Source organism: Euprymna scolopes, chromosome 1 (assembly GCF_053919585.1).
Source record: "Euprymna scolopes isolate OS-2025 chromosome 1, ASM5391958v1, whole genome shotgun sequence".
NCBI lineage: Eukaryota > Metazoa > Mollusca > Cephalopoda > Sepiida > Sepiolidae > Euprymna > Euprymna scolopes.
In genome coordinates, this window is record NC_136482.1 from 137504871 (window position 1) to 137528370 (window position 23500).

The 23500-nt window shown below is 34.9% G+C and overlaps 1 long non-coding RNA gene and 1 pseudogene across 1 annotated transcript in view; both read right to left on the reverse strand.

Moving 5' to 3' along the window:
• The window catches only part of LOC145272398 (uncharacterized), a 237902-nt gene that overhangs the window by 77063 nt on the left and 137339 nt on the right, over positions 1–23500 (reverse strand). The window lies entirely within an intron of this gene.
• On the reverse strand, positions 23230–23370 carry LOC145284329 (U2 spliceosomal RNA; annotated as a pseudogene).

Sequence of the window (23500 nt, forward strand, 5' to 3'; positions counted from 1 at the left end):
TGTTTGTTTTTGTATTTTAATGCCTGCAAAGGGAAAAATTTGCAACTTATTGTAAATAAAACCTCTTCTTCGTTTTTAAAACAAGACCTTTCTATTTTATTCTTTACCCCCACCTCCTTTTTTATGTCATCTTTTTATTTTTCTGCAGGCTAGTAGTTTCGCGTCGAATTTATTTGAAAGAAGATAAATTTACAACATTAGTAAGGACCCCGGGTGGAGAGAGGTGTTAAAAAAAAGTGGTAGTAGGCAGGCTCGAATAAATAAAGAGAGTGAATAAACAAAAAAACAAAACATAACGTCATAGCTGATGGCGTTCATGGTGAAACTGGAAGTCGCGAGCATTGAAATTAAGGGTAGTCAATCGAAAGGAGACGGTAACTTGCGAAAATGTTGACGGAAAAAGCGACCTCTCTTGGTAGAAAACTGCCCAGTAGAGGGTGAAGGAATGAATGTGTTTTGCCAATTTTTCGGTATTTGTCGTCAGAGATGTCGAGCATCAAAACGAAACTGATCTCCATGCGGATACGTTGTATGTAATGAAAATTTTTGGCACACACACACACACACACACACACACACACACACACACACACACACACATTTTGCCCTTCTTCTTAGATCAGCGGGGGTACCTGGTGTTGCCCGGGTGTGTGGAGGTAGTGTAGTAAGGAACCCCGGAAAAAACTGGTAGTACAGGGGGGGGGGTCACAACAACAGTAAGCGGCCCAGGTGGAGAAAGGTGTTGTTACAAAAAAAAAATAGTGGTAGTAGGTAGGCTCGAATCCATAACACAAAGGAGACAAAAACAAAAAAAAAACGTAACGTCTTGCCTCATGCGTCCATAGCGAAACCGAAAGTCGAAAGCATTGAAATGAATGAAGTCAGTCCACCGGAGATGATGACTTGTGAATATGTCAATGAAAAAGGGATCATCTTTGTAAAAAACTGCCCAGTTTAGGGTGAAGGAATTAATGTTTTTGGCCAATTTTTTGATATTTGTCGTACGAAGGGTGGAGCTTTAAAATGATACTGATCTCGTCTGGATCTGTAGCCTCTGTGGAAAGTTTTTTCGAAACACACACATTTTGTGTTGAAGTGGCAGATGGGGGAAATCAAAACAACAGTAGGCAGAGGTGTTAAAAAAGTGGTAGTAGCGGTGGTGGGGGAATCAAAATAAAAGTAGGCAGAGGTGTTAAAAAGTAGTTGTAGCGGGAGGGGGGGGGCTAATCAAAACAATATTAGGCAGAGGTGTTAAAAAAGTGGTAGTAGCGGGGGGGGGGGGCTAATCAAAACAACAGTAGGCAGAGGTGTTAAAAAAGTGGTAGTAGGGGGGCGCTGATCAAAACAAGTTTTTTTTTGTTTTGTTTTTTGCTACTGAAAACCATGACTTTAGTAAAGGTATGTTTTGGGTAAAAAAAATAATACATTCCCACTAAGATTTTAATAAAAATAATGTATTCATTATATTCCTTGATCATTATTTGATAAATACGGAGAATTTCATTAAAACTGGTTAATTTCCTGATTTTAGGGTGAATTTTTAAGTAAGTTAAATACCTACAAACACTAGTGTTTAAGTAATTATTGTTAACCATAGTATTTTCTTAGTAATTCTTTTGATTCCAATTTCTCACATTTTCTTTTGAAAATTTTTCAGAATTGTTCCTAGTGCTCCTACTATTATGTTAATTATTATGACAGTTAATCTTCTTGTTGGGATGGTTTTATTTGTTTGTAAAAATCATAGGATTTTATGATTTTTGTTTTCAAGTACTGCTGCCGGTTTGTGCTTATACCATTTGTCTTGGCCTTTAAGATGCAGTTGTTTGCATAATTCCTAGTCTTCTCCACTTGCTCGTGTGTTTTCTTGTATTCTTTTTGGGCTACTGCATTCACTTATGTGATTTATCATTCCGTCGCTTTGTCAAGAGAGTCTGCATTTGCTGCTTTCTTGTGTTTTGTTGAACTTTGCTTTGATGTGGTTGGTTCTTATTGTGTTATCTTGTGTGGGTGTTATTAAGGATTCAATTTCTCTGTTTAGGTTTCCTTTTTGTAGCCATGCCCAAGTGTTTCCGTTAGTCTCATCTTTTGTCATCCTTATGAATCGTTTATGTAGCTATTTTTCTTCCCATTTTTCTTTACTCGTTTTATTCCTTGTCTCTCTGTTTTATGTCTTGTTCATTTACTACTACTACTACTACTACTACTACTACGTTTTCCAGTTGTAAGATACACTTAAATATGATATTTTAATCAATGCAGATTTCGTATTTATTATTATAGAACGAATTTTCTATTGATTATTATATTGCACCTAATATATATAGTAGTGATTTCAAAAATAAAAAAAAGATATGACTTAGTGCCATCAGCTTGAATCAAAACCAAGCTTTATCCGTTAGTGTATAATCTAGATCTATACAAATGCAAAAACTGCAAAAGACAAAAATTAACTGTTAATTAGCGCATGTGCAGAAATATACAATTTACATCTGCCAAGGTCAATGTTTTTTTTTATTTTACCTTGATTAGCAGTTATTTTATCGGTTAAAAACAAAATCGAATTTGTTCCATAAGTCCAAATTTCCTATATATCAAGTGTCAAGTCTGCAGCCAAACTGACAGAGAAGTTTGGTAGAAACCGTCTGCACACACAGACAAGGTCACACACACACACACACACACACACACACACACACACACACACACACACACACACACACACACACACACACACACACACACACACACACACATATTTCCGTGTGCTAGAACCTTTTATCCTAAATGCTACACAATTATGTAATCAGAATCAGAACTGTAATTACACAATTATGCAGAATGTAGAAACTATGCATAATCAGAACTGAACATAATAGTGAAATGAAACTAAGCATCTAATTAGAAATCATAAAAATTTAATAATTAATTCAAGTTCGTTTTTCAAAGAATATGCAAATTAGTTAATGTTTAGTTGCTCACATATCTATGACTAAATACATTGAGAAGTTTGTTTCAATAATTTTTAAATAAAAAAGTAAGCTTTTAATATCAATGTAAGGGCAATGAAAAACTCAACTTTCTATAGATATATTATTATCGGCTCACATGGAGCTTTAACACAAGTCAGCAAACGATCTGATTGGAGACCTGTGGTGTTCTCTGGAAGCTGAGTGACAACAAGTCTCCCCAGACGTCCAGCTTTCTCCTCTTCCTTCGATAGCATTTGCAAATAGATTTGCATCATCGCAACAGCCTCTTACCATTGATTTCTCGCTGGCAGTGGGTATTTGTTTATACTGGAATTTGAGTGGAACTAAGCCTCCCCAAGATCTCAGTTCTCTTCGCACTTGTCCAGCGGAGGTCTGGCCCGTGCTCCCTCCTTGGTCTTTCCATCCTCCTTGACCCTTCTCGGCTCTTTGGTATCACTTTTTTTTTGGGGGGGAACGGTGGTGAAATAATGGAGAGATGCATGATTGGGGGGGGGGTAGAGCACGTAGATCTGCAGCTTCGGTATTCTTCATTCCCTGTTACGCTTCTTCGTTATATTGTTTTGTGTTATTCTCCGCACTCAAGGGGTTTCCTTAATATTTCAGCCGTTTTCATTATCGTTAGGCATTGTATGTTTGCAGCTATTCCTCTGATTCCAATTTCTGCCATTCTTTTTTCCAGGTTTTTCGGGATTGTTCCTAGTGCTCCTACTATTATCGGTACTATTTTGATTTTCTTCATCATCCAAACCCCTTTTAACTCTCTGGCTAGTTCTGTGTATTTGCTTTGTTTCTCTTTTTCTTTCATACTCACCCTGTGGTCAGCTGGGACAGCAAAGTCTACGATTTGACAGGATTTTTCTTTCTTATTAATTATTACGACATCTGGTCTTCTTGCTTGGATGGATTTGTCCGTCTGTATGTCCATGTCCCATAGGATTTTGTGGTTCTCGTTTTCGAGTGCTGTTGTGGGTTTATGCTTGTACCATTTATCTGTATGCTCAAGATGCAGCCGTTTGCACAATTCCCAGTGCACCGCCCTCCCACTTGGTAATGCCTGTTTTTCTATTCCTTTTGGGACAGTTTGCTGCATTCACTTACTATATGGTTTATCATTTCGTCTCTGTCCACAGAGTCTGCATTTGCTGTTTTCTTGTGTTTTATCGATTCTTGCTTTGATATGGTTGGTTCTTATCGAGTTATCTTGTGCTGCAGTTATTAGGGATTCAGTTTCTCGGTTTATATGTCCTTTTCACATCCATGTCCAGGTGTTTTCGTTATTCTCATCTTTTGTCATTCTTATGAATCTTCCGTGGAGTTGTTTCTCTTCCCATTTCTCTTTTCTCGTTTTGTCATTTGTCTCTCTGTTTTCTGTTTTGTTGGTTTTCTCCGTAGCTCTCGCTGCCATAATTATCCTTTCAGTGTTTTGCATTATGTATTCTTCTAATTCTTTTTTGTGTTCTTCACACAGTCTTCGATACAGATCAGTTCTCTCCCGCCGTCTTTCCTTTTCACGTAGAGTCTGTCAATATCGTCCTTTGGGTGTAGTGCATTATGCATGGTCATGAGTTTCCTGGTTTTCTGGTCGAGTTGTCTCAGTTCTTCTTTTGTCCACCCTATAAACGGTCCAGAGTATCTTACTCGTGATACTTCCCATGTATTTATACCTTTTATTAGGTTTCTGCTATATAATTTAGTTTCCAGGAGTTTTCTTGTTCTCCTGAGGTATTCCTTTCCAATTTTCTCTTTCATTTCTGTTGCTCTGATGGTGTCCGCTTCCAGAATTCTCAAGTATTTATAGTCGTCTTGTTCCCCTAGTGCCCTCATTTCTGTTTGGTTGGGTAGTTCCATGCCTTCTGTCATTTCCAGTTTTCTCTTTTTTATAACTAGTAGTGCGCACTTTTCCACTCGAAATTCCATTTGGATATCTTGGCTGAAGATCCTGGTAGTGTTAATTAGGGTCTCTAGCTCCTTTTCGGTCCTTGGAAAGAGTTTCAGATCGTCCATGTACATCAGGTGGTTCATTTTTTTCCTCCGTATTGGGGAACTTGTATCCGGCTTGGCACTTTCTCAGAATACTATTCAAGGGCATCATGGCTATGATGAATAGTAATGGTGATAATGAGTCTCCTTGGAAGATGCCTCTTTGTATGTTAATTTCTGTCATGTGTTGTCCATCTGCTGTCAGTTTCAGTCTCCATGTTTTCATTGCATTTTCTATTACATTGGTGATCCTGCTTGGTATTTTATACATTTTTAGGCATTCTATTATCCATGCTTGGGGGATCCTGTCGTACGCTTTTTTGTAGTCGATCCATGCCATGGCTAAATTTTTCCTCTTCCTTTTTACCTCCTTTAAGATCTTTTGATCAACATATAGCAGATCATGTGTTCCTCTTTTCCCTTTTTGGCATCCTTTCTGTTCCTCGGGAATGAGTCCACGGTTATTCAGTGAGTGGTAGATTTGTTCCCTCAGTTGTGCTGTCAGTATCTTCCACATGGTGGGTAGGCATGTGATTGGCCTATAATTGCTGGGGACGGTTCCTTTCTCCGTGTCCTTCTGTAGCAGTGTGGTTCTATCTTTTGTCATCCAGTCATTTTGTTCCCTGAAATTAGAGATTATGCTTACCTGTTCAGCGTCCATGTTATTTGAGTTTCTGAAATTAAGAAGTTGGCCAACATTCGCAGGATGACGACCGGGTCCCCCAAGCTGGCTACCGAAGGAGCACTTGCCGATCATGACACCCAGATCTTTCTTCTGGGTCCTATGGTTTGAATTATTTGTACTTCACATTTTTCATATTTTGCTGTTTGTGGCAACACCGAGCCCAGAATTGCTTAACCTGTGGTTCTGACGCAGGTATAGTGTTTGGCTGCCATGTATACAGGAGATATCGTGCACTATCACACATACATATAAGGCATAAATAGAAGATAAAAAGAAAAAACAAAACAAATAAATAAAAAATAAAATAAAGAAATAGAAAAAAAAATTATATATATATAAAAAACTAAATAAAAATTTTAACTAAGTATTCTACTTAGAAAAAGTCGGTAGTGATGCTATGAAAGAAGGCACTTGATGATAGGTCTACCTTACACCATACTGGTTAGTCGCTAGAAATGTTGGATCGGAAGAAGTCGAGGAAGGCTATTTCCCTTGATGCTGTGGTAGTATTTAATTCCCTCGTTCTAAGTCGGGGCACTTTCCACGTTGACATCGCGAAAAGCACTGCTTCCGGTTAAAAGTTCGAAGCAACGTTCAGCTATGTTATTCGTCAGTCGCCCGCCTGTCCACTTTTCGCATTCATGTTAGAGGATTTGCATTAGTGAAATTTAAATGGACAGACAGAATTATACATTTATATCGTAATAGAGACTGCTTCCTGAAATAAATTCTAAGTAATAATTAACTTTTTTTGTTTTTAAAAAAGACAAACTCACATTTCGTTCCATTCTTTTACAGAGTTTCGGTGCCTCACACGTGTAAAAATCATCTCTATTAGGACTCGTGTTAAGGTTAATGTCTAGTCGTCGGCCAGTTAGAGTGTAGTGATACGGATGGAAGTCACAGCCCTTTGCTAGTGCAAACATATATATATATATATATATATATATATATATATATATATATATATATATATATATATATATATATATAAATTTAAAGGAGATTAGAACAATAGTCTAAAGAGCAGAGTGTATTTTAATGTAATAGTAAAATTACTAATTTAATTAAAATACAGGGAAAGAAAAGTGCTCGTTGTAATTTAGATGTATAATAAGCTCGATAGGTAAATATCCTAGAGCTAATTTAATATTCAGTAATGTGATTGATAATTTAAAATTCAAATTAGAATTAAATTAATGATATATCCTGCGGTGGGTGGCCGTAATAAAAGGATATTCAAGAAAGGTATTCCACCAGGGAAATAAATGGATAAAGAGGTTCTGAAGTAATAAAGAAATAGAGAAGTTTATTGAGAATATTTACAGAGACAGCATGTTATGTTTTTTAAGTGTTCCCGCCCAGGGAAGGCTCTGACAACCGGTGACCGGTGATAACGTTCTTTCGATAAAAAGTTCCAGTGGTGAATTGCTCATCTCGCCATAACACCTCCCCCTAAGACAATTTCTCCCAAGAGAATTTGGCTTAATATCGTTTGCTTTTTGGCTTGGGGCTCAGCCGGTTAACTTTTCTTTTCACCCTTGTACTTTTTCTCCTCAATATCGTTTGAGTGGGTGGAGTTGGTGGAGAAGCTGGAACTCTCAAATCTGGAGTAAGTTCTGTTAAGGGTTGGGGAATATTAAAAGAATCATACAAAACCTCTAGGGGCAGGTCATTTTCTTCTGCCTGTTTGTAGTCATCAGTGTGTCGAGGTCTTAGCTGATTTATATGCCTGCGACAGTCGAATTTATTACTTCTTACAGAATATAGCATGTGTCCGATTCTTTTCATGATAATCCCCTCCTCCCAAAAATTTTTTCCACTCCTGTAATTCAGGAAGAATATTCTGTCACCAGGTTTGTAAAACCTTGTTGGAAAATTTTCTTTTGTTGTTGTTACTCTGGTTGCACTTGGTAAAATTCTGTCAAATACAGATCTGATTTTCCGTGCAAACATCAGTTCGGCTGGTGACGAACCGGTATCAGTGTTTGGGTTCGGAGTTATCCTGTACACCGATAAAAATTGTTCAAGACTCTTCTCGTCAGTGTCCATGCCTTGGTTTTTCTTCAAGGCTCTTTTGAATGTATCGACGAACCTATCTGCTAGGCCATTTGACCTTGGGTGGTAGATTGCCGTTGTTAAATGTTCAATGGCTAGAGCCTTGCAGAATTCTTCAAATTCTTTGCTGGTAAATTGGGTGCCGTTGTCGCTGACAATAGTTTTAGGCACTCCAAAATGACTGAAGAGAACTCTTAGTGCATCTATTGTACTCATCGAAGTAGGGTGTTTGTAGTTAAACACTTCTGGCCATTTTGTGAAACTGTCGACGACCACTAAGAAATAATGTCCATTTAAAGGACCTGTATAATCGATATGTAACTGAATCTACGGTGTATCAGTCTTTGGCCACGGTTGTATCTGCACAGGTGATGCCTTTGCTGCTAGCTGACACCCTTGATACTCTCTTACGAGTTTTTCAATGTCCTGCTCCATCCTAGGCCAATACGTATATCCACGCATTAAAGCTTTCATTCTCGACATGCCTGGATGACCACTATGAAATTCTTTTAAAATTCTTCTCTGAAGCATAGGCGGTATGACGACTCTGTCTGTGTACATCAAGGTTTGAGCACAAATGGAAAATGGTAAAATTTTAGGGTCTTTCTTTGATTTTCCATTTAGTTGCACCAACTTTTTCATTTTCACAATATAATCATCCTTTTCTGCTGCCTTATTTATTTCGTCTAGAGTCACTGGTAACTCTCTGATTGTGTTGCACAATAATCCGGAGAGTTCTTTTTCCTCTGTCAATGCAGCTATTACTGTGTCTTCCAAAGGTTCAGCACACTTTTGGATGAGCCTGGACAGTCCATCTGCATGTCCGATATTTTTGGATGAAATGTACTCCATTTTAAAGTTATAATTTAATAGAATTATGCTCCATCGTTGGAGTCTGTTCACAGTGTGCGTAGGTATGCCTTTTTTAGAGCCAAAAATAGTCAATAAGGGTTTGTGGTCGGTTTGCAAAGTAAACATCCTTCCATGAATAAATCTATGGAATTTGTTAATGGCATAAATAATCGCCAAGCTTTCTTTTTCAATTTGAGAATAGTTTCTTTCAGCCGGCAAAAGTGATCTGGATGCATGGGCTATTGGCTTTGTTGATCCATCTTCAAGTTTATGGAGAAGAACTGCTCCTACTCTGTAGTCACTTGCATCTGATGCAACAATCAATTCTTTCTGTGGATCAAAATGTGCTAGAGCTAAATCTGATAGCAGGCATTTCTTAATATCTTCAAACGCATTTTGGCATTCTTTTGACCAAATCCACTTTTGTCCTTTTTTTAACAAATCATTCAATGGTGCTCTCAACTTATGCATGTTTGGAATATAAATAGCATAATATTGAGTCAAACCCAAAAAAGATTGTAACTGGGCAACATTATTGGGTGCTGGCATCCTCTCGATTGCTTCTGTTCTCTGAGGATCCGGTCTTCTGCCTTGGCTGTCGATAATTTGACCAAGATATTTTATCTGTTTTAAAAAGAATTCACATTTTTCGGCACTAAACTTTAAACCAAATTCCTCAATTCTTTGGAAAACTGCTCTGATGTGTTCCTTATGTTCCTGTACATTTTTACTTTTGACAAGGATGTCATCCAAATATGCGATTGCAACATCTAAATCAGCAAACATCGTATCCATTATTTGCTGAAATAGTGCTGGGCCACTTTTAATCCAAAAGGAAGTCTTTGTAGTAAGAAAAGTCCTAGATGGGTATTGATACACAAATACTTAGAACATTCTTCACTGACTTTTACCTGAAGGCAAGCTTCCGATAAGTCGATTTTGGAGAAAATTCTACCTCCATTCAGCTTTGTAAAAATGTCTTCAGGGGATGGAAGTGGACAACTATGATCCATCAGATAGTCATTAAGGCCTGTAGAAAAATCGGCACATACCCGAATCTTCTTATTTTTCTTTTTAACATACACAGTGGGGCTCGCCCACTCAGAATAGTCAACTTTTTCGACTACACCATTCTTCCGTAGTCTTTTTAGTTCAATTTCAATATCTTCTTTTGAAGAAAAAGGCACATTTCTTTTTGGTCTAAAAACAGGTTTCACATTCTGTTTTAATTCAAAATTTACTTCAGTTTTGGTGCACACTCCTAATCCATCTGAAAAAACTTTGGGGAATTCACTTTTTAACACTGCCAGAAAATGGTCATTTTGTTTGGAATTTTTCTTTTCCAACGCTCTTACATTATAGCTCCCATAAATCAAGCAAAACAATCCAATCAATTTCAAAAAGGCAAGAATTTATTCCTGGTTTGAGGGAAAAGTTTTCGATCCAAGCGAAACACTGCAATTAAATTCTCCCATGCATTTTAATCGCTCTCCGAAAACACCTTTTGCAATTTTTTGTGTTTTTCTCAGTTTTGGACCACCAATTCTCTTCCAGGTCACTTCGTCGATAATTGATATGTCGCTACCTGTGTCCAAAAGTAGCTTCACTGAGTGACCATTTATTTGTGTGTGAACGAATTTCCGTTTCCCTCCTTGTTTTATTTCTTCTTTGGACAAGACCACATTTACTTTTGGCTTCCATTTCTGTCTTTTGTCTTGCTTAGTTCGGCAGTGGGATGCCCGGTGTCCCACTAGGCCACATTTGGTACAACGTTGGTCTTTATAAGGGCAGTTTTTTCTTAAGTGCGCACAACTCCAACATTCAAAACTTTTCCCTTTGTCTTTTGGAAATGTCTTCTGTTTTACTACCTGGACTTGGGATGTGACTTTTCCCTCTATCCTCGTAGTGTCCCTTTTTACATTTATCAATTTTTGACATTCTTCTGTCACTTTTTGCAAGTTCATTTCCGAGTCTTGTTCCATGATTGATAATATCCTTGACCTTAAATCCTTGTCCTTCGGTGCTGTCAGTCCCTGGACAAATATGTAGCACTTAAACATGTCCACTGATAAATCCTTTAATTTAAACAGTTCACACTGGGCGTTGACTTTGCCTGCATATGTGACAATGTCATCAGTTTCGTCTTTTGACATATTTAAACACCTATACCGTGTATGAAAAAGACTATCTCTTTCACCGAATATAACACACAAAATTTTCACCGTTTCAGAAAAAGAGATCTCTTCCGGTTTTTTAGGCAATATAAAATCCGTGAATTTAGTATTTTCTTCTGTGCCCATTTTTTGGAGTAATAGTGCTATTTTTTCCTCATCCGACCACTTCTCGACTCGTTTTGTAAATATAGTTTCAAACCTATGATAATAGGCTGGAAAAGTGTCACCTTTTTCTGGGTCATATTTAAACTCTGAAAGCGAGTTCGCTATACCCTCAGCCGAAAAAAATCTGGATGCACCCTCCTTAGATTTTTCTGACAAAATCGTTTCACAAAATAAGCGATTATCCGTCGTTTGTTGTATTACAAGAGTTTCGAAACGTTCTTGTTAAATTAGCATATGTTTTTGAAAATCCATTTGGGCTTTTTGTTGAGCGATTAAACTCTCAGTTAACGTTTTCGTCAACGTCGCTATTTGTTCCGATGTCATTTTCTTTTTAAATGTATCAATAGCAAGTTAACGTATACCACAGAGAAGAAAAAAAAATATTGTTCAAAAACAAGATGCTTATTTTCACAGAAAATTGTCAACACATAGGAAAGTTCCGAAAAAAAAATCACCGTTAAAATAACACTTGACAAAATTTCAAGAGACTCTTTTTTCGTCTACTTCAGCAGATACACGTAAACTTCTTTTAAAAAATTTTCTTTATTAAATAAACACAGATTCCTCAGTATTGTTCATTTGTTGGTTTTTTATCGTATTAACCAAATACAAAAAACACGTAAAAATATCTCTCATGAAGAAAGTCACAATTTACACACACACACACACACACACACACACACACACACACACACACACACACACACACACACACACACACACACACACACACACACACACACACGCTATCTTACGTCAACTCTTTGAGAGTTTAAAAAGAGAAAAACGGAGTTTAACTCGTCAATAATATAAAAATTATTTTTTACTTGCATAAATTTGTGGCAGACACCAGTCGTTCGCTTTCTCAGAAGCTTTTTCTTCAATTAAAAGTGAACTTTGTGAACAACAATTTTCAGAATGTTCTCGGTTACCACGTGGTTTTTTTTAGATGAATTTACAGTTTGTATCTCATCTTATAAGACTTTAACCCATATTAATTTTCTTATCAAGTAAATGCATACCTTTATTTTAATTTTTTCCAGATACATCTACCTATACTTTTAATGCTAGCTTTATTTATGGTGTCTTTTACATATATTAAAAACCCTTCCCAATACTTTGCTGATGAGGAAACTTTGTTTGTTAAAAATACTATATGTAAAAACTATTGTCCGTGGCTTAATGTCTACCACAATAAAAACATTGTTTTCCGAAACGATCGTACAAATTATTGATTTTGTTGTTGTTCCTTCTTGTGAAACGGATTTTTAATTGTTATGGCGAGATGAGAAATTCACCGTGTTCGTGTTATGATGAGATTCATATATATAAAATGTTCATACTTAGAAGTTTAGAAGTGTTAGTGAGGAGGTAGTGTTGAGACAGTCTTGGTGTTCACATTGTAGATATGAGATGTCGAGACATTGTGTAAGTGAGGACATTTTAAAACACAAGATATATAACACATATAATCACTTTACCTTTTGGTAGAATTACAACACAAAGACGACGTTTATAAAAACACATGATGGGTTTATTTCTTCTTCGACCGGCCGTGGTTTTCTTAGTCAAGAATTCAAAGTTTTACATACTATGTTTCAAAGGTGACTGTCTCGCTTCCAGACGTTCGACTCCCATGTCCAGACTGTCGTCTGTCGTCCCCAGACTCTCTCTCTGACTCTCCCTCAGTTTCTCTCTGCTTAACTCTAAAGTTTCTAACTATATCGAGAACTTCCCATTTTCCATGACGTCATGCACATGTTAAAACATGTGTCTTCTTTCACGTGTTCTGGAAATGCGTGTCCAAAACTTTTTCCTTTGTTTACAAAAGGAATTTTAACCTATATTCCCAGTAACCTATATTTCCAATATGTTAAAAACATGTTTATTAAATTATCTTATAGTTGCATTCTTCAATTGAATTTTCATAACAGAATTGACAATGCACATTCTTTTCTTAAAACTATTTTATCTCTAAGCTAAACAATGGTTTGTTTTTTACATTCCATTTGCTAATTCTCTCTCGTAATCTATTTCTAAACCTAAATTACGAGGTTCGAATTTCGTCTATTCTATTTCATTTTCATTTTAACTAAATCTCTCTATTTTTATACTTACATGAAAAGGGGACAGCCCTTATCATGTTACAATATTATCGCCAGAGATTACTCACTGACAACAACCAGTGGTATTCCCTGGAGTTTGGATGACAACAAGTCTTCCTAGATTTCCAGTACTCTCCATTTCTTTTATTAATTTTTAAAAATTACTTTGCATTATTGCAACAGCCACTTGCCGTTGATTTCTCACTGGCAATGATCATTGAGGTTTTTATCATTTAGTTTCTGTAAAATTACAAATAATAAACAATTATGCACAAGGCCAACTCATTGATAATATTTGCGTGGCAATCAGCTTCCCTTAAATCCCAGTTCCCTTTGCACCCATCCAGTGGAGGTCTGGTTTATGTTTTTCTCCTCAGTCTTTCCATCCTCCTTGACCGTTCTTGACTATTTGGTATAGCGACTGTCGATGTCAACACTACACTACTTTTTTTTAGGTGGGGGTAGTTAATTTACAATTTTGTGGTTTCAGTTTTCTTGGTTCAATAAGATGTTCTGCTATCTTTTTATTTTATTCCTGTTGTTTCTATATAACTAGTTCCTGTTTGTATCTCATGTGGATTAGTTTCCGCATTCAAGGATTTTCCTTAAAATTTCGTCTGTTTTCAGCATTACTGTCTGTTGTATAATCTCAATTTTCTCCTGGATTCCGATTTCTCCTAATCTTTTTTCACGTTCTTTGAGACGGTTCCTATTGCTCCTGCCATTATTAGTACTATATTGGTTTTCTTCATGTTCCTTTTAGTTCTCTGGCAAGTTTCACATATTTGTTTCGTTTTTCTGTCTCTCTAATCTTCACCTGTGAACTGATGTGGCGGGAAAATCATAATTTTGCAGCTTCTTTCCTTCTTGTTTATTATTATTGGTGGCTGGTCTTCTTGCTTGTATGAGTTTATCTGTTTGTAGTAGTAGTAGTAGTAGTAGTAGCAGTAGTAGTACAAGATGGCTATAAACATGTTTTTTTTCTAAGGACTTCAATGTTCTATGGAAATATAACATTTCTATCTTTTACTCTTTTCTCTGAAGTTATAATTAAAAATAAGAGTAAAGCTAGATAGATAAATAATAAGTTTTTTATTAAAATCAAGAAAAATAAATATTTGTAAATGAACTCCACCTTGAACTCCACCAACAACTTCCTCCCTAATTTGCTACCGAATGCAAACCACATGAGATGATGCTTTCATAGAGACATAATGTGAATGTTATAAAAAAACAAAAAAAACGTGACACCAAAACATGTGGATAAGATCTGAACTGACCATGCCCTCTCCAGACTTTATAAAAAGAAATCCCTGCTGAATCTTGCTTCCTTGATAGTTTGAAAATTGTCTCTGTGGTAGCAGTTTTCTAGAAATCTGGTGAAAGAACTGACCCACTAAATTATCACTATATAAGTCTCCTCCCACTTTTTACCAAAATTTTTGAGTTTTTAATTGATCTAGTGATATTCTGCCACATCCAAAAATGCTAAACTTCTTTCTGACTAGCAAGGTGACTCGACAATGCTCGACAATAATGATCAACGAATGTTTCACACTCCCACATTTTTATTGTCATCGAAATCAGTGAAATCGCCTATTATATTGAATCAAATCAAATGATTGCCTGCTGTAGTTGGGAACCCATCACAGTGCACCGAAAGGAAGCTTCAAATGCCTCTCGCAGTGACTTAATCCACAATACATTGTAGTTTACATAGCACTGTAGAGAAGTTACTGTTGATTTTATAAAATTATTTTTTTATATATAATGGCTTGAATTAAATTTTAAAATGAAAAAGTCAAGTATCATGCTTCAATTGTACTCTAAACAGAAACATTCATTTTGTCATATCAAAGAACTACTGTTTATTTTATATATCAGGCGTTTTGGCTTGTATGGTAGTAAAACTCAAATGCATCTTAGGCTGTGTAAGTTTTTTACTTTGGTCAAAAATCGCCTGTTCCTTCTTTCATTGGGTTATTACAATTATAGATTATTGATACTTATTCCGATACAAAACTTATCTAAGAGCACTGCCAGACACATAAAGTGCCTTCGTGTGAAATTTCATAAAAATCGAACCAGCCGTTTTCGAGTCCATAGGAAACGAACTCACACACGCACACACATTTTATATAATAGTAGAGATTTTAAAGTTAATTCAATTTTTGCAGTATATTTTGCTTATTGTTAAATTGTTAGGTAAAAGCACAGAGTTTAAAAAAGCTCCTCATTCCCTCTTCATGTTAAGAATGGATTTCGAAATAATAACGTTATTATTGCAGCATAGTTCATATTCTACATAAATATCATCGTTTTTATTCTCGCACTTAAGAAGCTTTTTTTTTTCATTTGAACTGGCGTGTATAAGAGAAACGTTTAAGGAATCCTGTGTTGACGAGTACTCCAGCCGGTCTCATATAGAAATATATAACCGAGAAAAAAGTTTTAATCGTAACCTAAATTCGGGATTCGTTGTACCAACATTTAGTATTAGTGAGGATTAGTGGGTTTGTAATAAAAGAAAACGAAATTAATGGTGCATGAAATGGCTTACAAAAGCATTTCAGTGTGAATTATTCACAATAACTGAAAATGAAAGAATGTTTGAAAATATTAAATACTAAAATACAATTATTGTGATTATATTACAATCAACGTTTGCGAACCACTCCTCAGTTGAAAGCAAGAATCTGATGACCACAAGAATTATAATTTCATCTTCCACAGAATGTCAGGATAGTATTACAAATTATATATGCAAAAGTATGATAACCACCTGAGCACGTAAATTAAGCTTATTGTTAGTAAACATTCGATTGATTAGAATAAGGATTTAACATCAGAATTAAGATTATTTAAATAATTAGAATTGTTATTGAAAAAGCAATCTATCACGATATTTTTTATTTTTAGAATAAGAAGTTCAGTTGATATTATAAGTATTATTATACTGTTGTTTGGTCATGAAATACGATTAAATATGATACTTTAATTCATGCATATTTCGCATTTATTATTATTATTATTATTATTATTATTATTATTATTATTATTATTATTATTATTTACAGGGGAGTCACCACTTATCAAGGCCCGAGGGCCACTCGATGATAAAGTTTAATAAGTGTACGCTGACCACCAGAACAACAGTGTAGTAATCGTTAGTGGCGGAAATTGAGTATGATTTGATTATTTAGGATCCAGCTCAAGAGGAACTCGTTTACATTGGACTTAAGGATGATTAGGTTGTAATCAGCTGAAAAGCAGGCCAGTGAAAGAAAGTTGTAGCCAGGCGAGTTATAGAGCAATTCTCTATTGATTATCATATTATACCCAATATATATAGTAATGATTTCAAAAGTTAAAAAAAATGACTTTAGTGACATCAGCTGGAATTGAAACGAAAACATTCAGCATTCCAGCCTTGGTCGTTATCTAGAACTTAAAAAAAAAGAAAGCATCGTTATTTTCTGAGCTACCGCCAGATAGATAACAAGGATAAAAATTAAGTGACTTCAAGCTATTAACAACAACAAAAAAAATGTGTATGTATACATGTTCAGAAGTTAGTTGATTTACTCCGGTCAAAGTCAACTGTTCTTTTAATGTTTTTTTTTTTTAATTTGACCCTTTGTCAGCTATTTTTACAGGCTAAAAACTAAACTGGAAATGTTTCTGAGGTCCAAATACCCTTTATATTAAGTTTTAAGTCTGTAAACCTAATTCTCAAGAGGAGCTTGGTAAATGGTAAAGACGTTTTACACACATGCAGACAAGGTCACTTATATATATATATATATATATATATATATATATATATATATATATATATATATATATAATGATTCAAAGGTTATGAGGGTTTTTGAAGCATGAAAAACGATGTTACTTTTTGTATTTAATATTTTTATTGTTATTTTTATATTTCAAGCGAACCTCCGCTCTTGGTCACAAAAAAGTATCGAAATGAAAAAGAAAAAGAAAACCGTTGAAAGAACTAGAGATTTGTACCTATTTACTATGCCTCCCCACGGGACAGAGTTAGACACCAGGGTCGTTTTTTAACGTGGAGAAAAGGTACAAAAATAAAAATTATCTCAGTCGTGAAGGATTTCTCCTCCACCGAAAGAGAACAAGAAATGGAAGTGCACTGCAGCATCTGAAGAACAGATGGTATTTATTTGCTCCCCCACCGAGCAAATTAGGCACAAGGCCGATTTTTAATGTGAGGAGTGAAGGGGAAATGGGGACCAACTGCCCGGGGAGTAGGGGAGCTGGATAGTGACAATTGGTATGAAGGGTTTCCCCTACATTGACCAAGGTCTGATATGTGGGGTTACCCCCACATATGGTCTTTGCTTGCAGTATCTGTCGGAACAAATGGTATTTATTTGCTCCCCCACCGAGCAAATTAGGCACAAGGCCGATTTTTAATGTGAGGAGTGAAGGGGAAATGGGGACCAACTGCCCCGGGGAGTAGGGGAGCTGGATAGTGACAATTGGTATGAAGGGTTGCCCCTACATTGACCAAGGTCTTATATGTGGGGTCGCCCCCACATATGGTCTTTGCTTGCAGTATCTGCCGGAACAGATGGTATTTATTTGCTCCCCCACCGAGCAAATTAGGCACAAGGCCGATTTTTAATGTGAGGAGTGAAGGGAGGGGGAAGGGAAAAAGGGGACCAGCTTCCGAGAGGTGGGAAATGGGAGCTGGTTAATGGTCAGGCATGTGGGGTTGCCCCCACATCTGGTCTTTGCTAGTCATAGCTAGTCATAGCTTGCAGCATCTGCCGGAACAGATACTACACTTTGATCTTGTTTATATATTTTATTGCTTTTAAAATTTTGTAAATACAATTAAGTAATAAAACAAAAGATTTTCAAACAACAAAATTAGGCACAAGGCCCTACAAGAAATTGGGGAGGGGAAGGGTTCAGGGTCTTTGTGACTGAAGTGATTAAAAAGTAATAAATGTAGACTTTGGAGTCTTACTCTTGACTGGCAACATTTACCAAAATTCACTCTATGGATCTTAAACTAATAAATCCCCAGCGTTTAAGAATCAAAACCATATTTACAATTTATAAACAGTTGTCTGTGTGTTTGTGTATGCATTTTTTTTTTTTGACCAAAAGGCCAAGCACGTTGTAGCGTGAACAGCAATCATGTTCGAAAAAGTTCACGTGAATTATTTCAGCTGTTTGTGGAAGAATATTGTGTTTTTTAATATATTTTTTTTAATGTTGCAACGTAAAGGCAAAAATGAGACGCAATTGATTTCAATATGTATAATGGAATAGAAATGAAATTGTTAAACGGTAAAAATAATGTAATTATTAGTTATGAATAATAATAATAATAATAATAATAATAATAATAATAATAATAATAATAATAATAATAATAAAACTACTGAAGAGGGCAGAGTTAGAGACAATGTCGGCTTTTTTAATGGTGAGTAAGAGATAAAACTAATAATAATAATAATAATAATAATAATAATAATAATAATAATAATAAAAGTACTGAAGAGGGCTGAGTTAGAAACAATGTCGGCTTTTTTAATGGTGAGTAAATTCCGTCTCTCCCTCAATAAAGATGGGACGAACATAGATAGATAGATAAATAAATAAATAAATAATAAAAGGCCCGAGAAGGGTCAATAAGGACTGAGACCGAGGAGCGAGCACCAACCAGACCTCGGCTGGACAAGCGCAAAGAGAACTGGGACATTGGGGAGGCTGAGTGCCACTCAAATTCTAGTATAAACCAATGGCCACTACCAGCGAGAAATCAATGGTAAGCGGCTGTTGCGATGATGCAAATTCATATGCAAATGCTATCGAAGGAGGTGGAGAGAGCTGGACGTCTGGGGAGACTTGTTGTCACTCAGCTTCCAGAGAACACCACAGGTTTCCAATCAGATCGTTTGCTGACTTCTGTGAAAGCTCCATGTGAGCCAATAATAATAATAATAATAATAATAATAATAATAATAATAATAATAATAATAATAAAATCAATAAAATTAATATTAGTTAATGAGAATACAAATAGTCTCGGCCCTGAAGGAAAATTGTTTCAGTCCCGAAGGAATTCTCATACACAGACCGAGGATAATATCAGGGCAGGTACTTAAATGTATGTGCTTTTGGCTTGAAAGTCACTCTGTGTGTATTTGATAATAATGACAATATTTATATAATAATAATAATAATAATAATAATAATAATAATAATAATAATAACTAGCGGGGCCTGTGGAAATTCCACAGCAGCATTTTTCCTATTTAATATATTGTTGCTGGGCATGGTGTGAGCGTCCTATTCAGCATGAATGAAGGCACAATCATATTCTAGTTTTTTATTAAAACTGTACTGCCCCCTTACTAAAATAATAACTTTGATATATTTTCTGGGCTGATTATTTCATTACAAACACACCGGTCAATTAACTCACATTTTATCATTTTTCATAATTATTGAATATGTTACTATGTTCGACAATAATTTTGCATAATTTCAACCCACATTATCGCCTCTCCCTTTACTAAAATAGTAAATTTGATATATTGTATCGGCTGATTATTTTATAAAAAACACAACTATTAATTAACTCACATTTCATCATTTTTAATAATTCTTGGATATAGTACTAATTTTGACAATAATTTTTCATCATGTAAACTCACCATATCGCACACCTTACTAAAATAATAACTTTGATATATTTTCTAGGCTGATTATTTCATTACAAACACATACATCAATCAACTCACATTTCATCATTTTTCGTAATTCTTGGATATGTTACTAATTTCAACAATGTTTTTTTATAATTTAAACCAACGTTGTCGCCCAACCTTACTAAAATAATAACTTTGATACATTTGCTGGGCTGATTATTTCATTACAAACACACTAATCAATTAACCTCCATTTCATTATTTTTCATAATTCTTGGGTATGTTACTAATTTCGACAATCATTTTTCGTAATTTATACCCACATTATCGCCCCCTCTTAATAAAATAATAACTTTGAAATATTGTCTGGGCTTATTATTTTATTACAAACACACTAATGCATGAAATCACATTTAATCATTTTTCATAATTCTTGGATATGTTACTTATTTCGACAATCATTTTTCATAATTTTAACCCACATTTTCGCCATTCCCTCTTTACTAAATAATAACTTTGATATATTGTCTAGGCTGATTATTTCCTTACAAACACACTCATCAATTAACTAATATTTCATCATTTTTTCGTAATTCTTGGATATGTCACTAATTTCGACAATAATTTTTCATAATTTAAGCCCATCTTATCTTCTTCCCCTTTACTTATATAATAACTTTGATATATTGTCTAGGCTGATTATTTTATTATAAACACACCAATCAATTAAATCACATTTCATCGTTTTTCATAATTTTGGATATCTTACTAATTTCGACAATATATTTTATAATTTAAACCATTCTTGTCGCCCTCTCTCACTATTTCGACAACCATTTTTCATAATTTTAACCCACATCATCGCCCCACTTACTAAAATAATAACTTTGATATATTGTCTGGTCTGATTATTTCATTGCAAACACATTAATGCATTAAATAAAATATTATCATTTTTCATAATTCTTGGATATGTTACTAATTTTGACAATTATTTTTCATAATTTAAACCATCCTTATCGCCATTCTTACATACATAATTACTTTGATATATTTCCTGGGCTGATTATTTTATTATAAATACACAATCGATTAACTCACATTTAATCTTTGTTCATAATCCTGGATATGTTACTAATTTCGACAATAATTTTAATATTTATAAACCCACATTATGCCTCTCCCTCCTACTTATATAATATATTTGATATATTGTCTGGGCTTATTATATCATTACAAACACACCAATCAAGTAACTCACATTTCATCATTTTTCATAATTCTTGGATATGTTACTAATTTCGACAATAATTTTCATAACTTTAACCCACAATGTCGCTCCCCCTTACTTAAATAATTACTTAAATATATTGCCTGGGCTGATTATTTCATTACAAACAATTAAATAAATTCTGGGTATTCTTATAGTATATATGTTTCACCTATCTTATCCAATCCCGGGTGACGCCGCATATTCTGCTAATATATATCGTTCACTTATCTCATTCAATTCCGGGCGATGCTGGGTTATTTGCTACTATATGTTTTCCACGTGTCACATTCAATAGTGGGCAACGCTTTCTGATAGTATATATTTGCACATCTCATTCAAACCCTGGACTGACTTCATGTCCACCACCCCACTGTTGAAAATATACATTATATTTCCGGAACCGACTTTATATCCCCAACCCACTGCTAAAAATATACATGAAATAATGTAATGTTTAAATAGTAAACTGTTTCAGCCATTTCCGGGACCGACTTTATATCCCAAACCCACTGCTAAAAATTTACATGAAATAATGTAATGTCTAAATAGTAAACTGTTTCAGCCATTTTCGTGACTGACTTTATATACCCAACCCACTGTTAAAAATATACATGAAATAAAGTAATGTTTAAATCGTAAACTGTTTCAGCCATTTCCGGGACCGATTTTATATTCCCAACCCACTGCTAAAAATATACATGAAATAATGTAATGTCTAAATAGTAAACTGTTTAGCCATTTCCGGGACCGACTTTATATTCCCAACCCACTGCTAAAAATATACATGAAATAATGTAATGTCTAAATAGTAAACTGTTTCAGCCATTTTCGGGACTGACTTTATATCCCCAACCCACTGCTAAAAATATACATGAAATAATGTAATTTCTAAATAGTAAACTGTTTCAGCCATTTCCGGGACTGACTTTATATACCAAACCACTGTTAAAAATATACATAAAATAAAGTAATGTTTAAATCGTAAACTGTTTTAGTCATTTCCGGGACCGACTTTATATCCCCAACCCACTGCTAAAAATATACATGAAATAATGCAATGTCTAAATAGTAAACTGCTTCAGCCATTTTCGGGACAGACTTTATATCCCCAACCCACTGCTAAAAATATACAGGAAATAATGTAATTTCTAAATAGTAAACTGTTTCAGCCATTTCCGGGACTGACTTTATATACCAAACTACTGTTAAAAATATACATAAAATAAAGTAATGTTTAAATCGTAAACTGTTTCAGTCATTTCCGGGACCGACTTTATATCCCCAACCCACTGCTAAAAATATACATAAAATAATGTAATGTCTTAATAGTAAACTGCTTCAGCCATTTCTGGAACTGACTTATAATCCCTACCCCACTGTTGAAAATATACATGAAATAAAGTAATGTATAAATCGTAACCCTTTTCAGCCATTTCCGGGACCGACTTCTTATCTTCCATCCTACTGTTAAAATATACATTAAATGTATATTTTTAACAGTAAATGACGTAAATGGTTGCAGCCATTTCCGGAACCGACTTCATATTTCCCACCCCAATGTTAAAAATATACATTAAATAAAACAATGTGTAATGCGTAAACGATTTCACCCATTTTCGGAACTGATTTAATATCACTCACCTCACTGTTGAAAATAAATATGAAATAAAGTAATGTTTAAATCGTAAACGGTTTGAGTAATTTCCGGGACTGACTTCATATCCCGTAATCCACTGCTTAAAATATACTTGAAATAAAGTAATGTTTAAATCATAAACTGTTTCAGCAGCTTTTCGAAAGTAATACATAAAAACATTAACACGGTTAGGGATTAGGTACCCATCGCTTTAACATAAATGTCTGAGTGTACTATCAGTTTCAGCATTCCAGTGACTTAAATCCCCCCATTTTTTGGTCTTGGTTAATGGAGGAGAAATCCTTCATTACTGATGCAATTCTTATTTTTGCTATTGACCAGAGAGCCCCTTTTGGGGAGCTGGTATCCCCCTAAATTTTTAACCAACCTCATGTCCAATTCCGCCCTTGTGGGGAGGCAAGTAAACAAAAAAAAAAATAATAATCAGAACGGACATTTTCCAGGGCATTTTATAATTAATCAGGAGTAACACTTCCAGGGCATTTTGTAATTAAATCAGAAATAACTTTTTCCAGTTACTTTTTTAATATTAAAACTTTGTTACATTAAACATAGTACCTATTCTCAATGTCCCCCACGGGACAGATTTAAACACAATGAGTCGTTTTTTTAACGTGGAGAAAAATTGTCTTAGTAGTAAAGGATTTCTCTTCCACCGAGAGAGGAGAAATTGAAATGTAGCACCTGTAGAACAGATACTACACTTTGATCTTAGCCAAAAGGCCAAGAAAGACAAATCATTTTTATTAGCTTTGTCTCAACAGCGACACCAATTTTTTTTTTTGAATTTTTTTTTTTTTTCTTTTTTTTTTTTTTTTTTTTTGGTGACAAGGTTTATTTGGAATATTTCACTTTTTGGAATATTC